Source organism: Pinus tabuliformis, chromosome 5_2, assembly GCF_031772625.1.
Source record: "Pinus tabuliformis cultivar Carrire ecotype Pingquan chromosome 5_2, CPIR1, whole genome shotgun sequence".
NCBI lineage: Eukaryota > Viridiplantae > Streptophyta > Pinopsida > Pinales > Pinaceae > Pinus > Pinus tabuliformis.
Window position 1 is genome coordinate 144,904,437 of NC_142306.1, and position 2,914 is coordinate 144,907,350.

The following is a 2,914-nucleotide window of genomic DNA, read 5'->3' on the forward strand; positions in this document are numbered from 1 at the left end:
ATCATGTGAATGCTTTAAAACTCTATGGGTTTGGCCTAGTAACCCTAAGACACCTACACTTCTATTTGGGGTGTGAGCAAATGGACAGATATTTGCAAAGCAAATCCAAGGGCTAAGCATAGGCAATTTCAGAAATGTGAGGCTGATTTTGAGCAGTAGATGTAGCATCTAGCCTCTTAGCGAACAACTAACAAATGTTAACTATTTAGGCTAACCCCAAGATCAATGAAGTCAATGTCACATCGTTCGGGTTCAAGTTTGGGTTCGGTAATGATTAGGATTGGTTTGAGTTCGAATTTTTTGATGAGATTCATTTAGGTTCGTGTTCGTGTGTGTATATATATATAAATAAATAAAATGAATTATAAAATTAAATAGTAATAAACCCTATAAAAAAAATTATTTTATTCAATCTACCTCATTGCAACAGATTTAAAAAAATTTCTTGGACCACTGAAAATATAAAATTGAATGGCGACAGATATTGCGCATTCCAACCACAATGTAATATATATGGGCCATAATTTCTTTTCGAGAGCACTGTGGGAATGGATGGACAGACATCCTTGTCTTCCATCACACTTTTCCACCAAACTCTACAGAAATGGAAAAGTTGTGCCATGAACATGGAGGCAAAGGTGTTTCCCCTCTCTTTTCATTAAAAACTCATTTATAGAACACATATCCATTGTGTCTCTGATCACTCTAGAGCCCTGCTTTCATCATTCTACACCCATGGCTGCGATCTCGGTTCTCTCTCCTTTCCTCTTCATGCCTTTTGTGCTCATATCGATGTTCCTTTCTAGCATTAATGGATTAAGACATCTGGCGCCTGAAACCACCGATCCATTGAATGTGAGTCACTTCTTCAATCTCCATCCAAATGCAACGTCCAGCCATGGCGAGGGCCATGGATTTCCACTTTTCTCCCCAACTACGACCACCGCTGTTACTTGTCCTTCATTTCTCATAAATTCTCTCAGTAAAACAGTGAAGAACCAGACAAACGCGAATCTTTCAGCATCTAAGGCTGCAGCCACGGCTAGAGTGACCTTTCGCTATAGCGGCCCTGCTCTCATGGTGGAAGCCATGCTGGGAACTCCTCCCCAGAAGCAACGCATGGTGTTGGACACAGGCAGCGAGCTCTTCTGGCTCCATTGTTCGAAAACCCCTGCATTTGATCATACTCTCTCTTCTTCCTATAAGGCAGTACCCTGCAAATCCCCCATCTGCACTAAAAAAACCGTGGACTTTCCCCTTCCAGCCAGTTGCGATGCCAAACGTCTCTGTCATTTCACATGCGCATACGGTGATAGGACGGACGTCGAGGGAAACCTCACCAGCGATGTGGTTAGCCTTCTGCCTTCGAACACAAGGGCAACTGCTCTCCGAATTCCCGGCTTGGTGCTCGGTTGCGCCTCCTCGGCCCTGGCGGGCACGCCGGCTTTGATGGGTCTCAACCGTGGGGCTTTATCCTTCGTTTCTCAACTGCAAACCCTTAATATTCCGCCCAAATTCTCATACTGTATCGCCGATCGTTTCCATTCTCAGGATTCTCCAGGACTCCTTTACTTCGGAAATTCTCCTTTTGCCAAATATTTGCACTACACGCAGCTCTTCACAATAGCACTTCCGCTACCGTATTTCAACAGAGCGGCCTACAGCGTTAGGTTAGAGAGCATCAAGCTTGGAAACAAGCTTCTCCCCATCCCCAAGTCTGTGTTCCTACCAGACCACATGGGCGCAGGTCAGACCATGATCAACTCCAGAACTCAGTTCACATTTCTTGTGGGGGAGGCGTATAATCAGCTGAAGCGGGAGTTTGCACGGCAGAACCGCAGGCTCCTAATGAAACCCATGGGCAAAAATTTTGTGTTCTAGGGACCTATGGATCTCTGCTACCAGCGACCCGTCCGTGTGCCATTTTCGTAGCTGCTGAGCACCGTGACGCTGATGTTTGATTCTGCAGAGATCACGCTAGAAGGTCATCAGCTCCTCTATCAAGTACCCAGAAGATATGCTGGAAATGGTGTTGCAAAGGGCCGGGAAATCTACTCTTTCACATTCGGAAATTCAGATATACAACACAGCACAGCACATTGATGAAATTGCAACATGGCACATTGATGGAGCACTCCACCACCCAAATTGATACAACTTTACATTAGACTGCCTGAGAGAGAAAGAGAACTAATAAGCCACCAGAGTCAAGATATCCTATTTAACCTGCTTAAGAGAAAAACAAGATATCCCTATTTAACCTGCTTAAGAGAAAAACAAATTTTTTTTTGTTGATCGCCCCATATATGTCAAGAATGAATTACAAAAAACAAATAAAATTAAGGAAGCAGAAAATTACCAAACAGATTGTTTATGAGCCATCAGTGTCTATAAGTGATTAAATTGTTGAATCAGTGTCCCAGAGTTTGTGTGGGATCAGTAAGCCCATGAAGACCATCGACTAGGCTAATCGAACGAACCGGGCGGCCTCCTGGGAATCTCCTATGATATATACAAGTCAAAATTACTTGAATATGCACCAGATCACGGCTTTTGGGGTTTGGGGATTCTGCAAAGATACAGTTAAAGAGTTGGCCACAGGTAGTTTTAATTGGTGTATGGGGTATATAATTTAATACTAATCAGTGCTTTCTAAAAGTCAGGGAAGAAGAACGGTGCTTGCCAAAAGCCAGGGAAGAAGAACGGTGCTTGCCAAATGCCAGGGAAGAAGAACAGCAACAACCACTGGGAAACCAAAGAATGATTAACTTTGAGGCCATGAGTGACATAAAAGAATGGGAAAAGGCAATAAAAATATCTTCAAGAGTGACATAAAAGAATGGGAAAAAGCAGTAAAAATATCTTGCCATGCCACAGAGCGCACAACAGAATTTGGAGGTGAAAAAAAGGCAAC

The 2,914-nt window shown here is 43.4% G+C and overlaps 1 pseudogene; it reads left to right on the forward strand.

Moving 5' to 3' along the window:
• The first annotated feature begins 624 nt into the window (after positions 1-624).
• Positions 625-2,157, forward strand: LOC149157936 (aspartic proteinase PCS1-like; annotated as a pseudogene).
• The last annotated feature ends 757 nt before the right edge of the window (positions 2,158-2,914 follow it).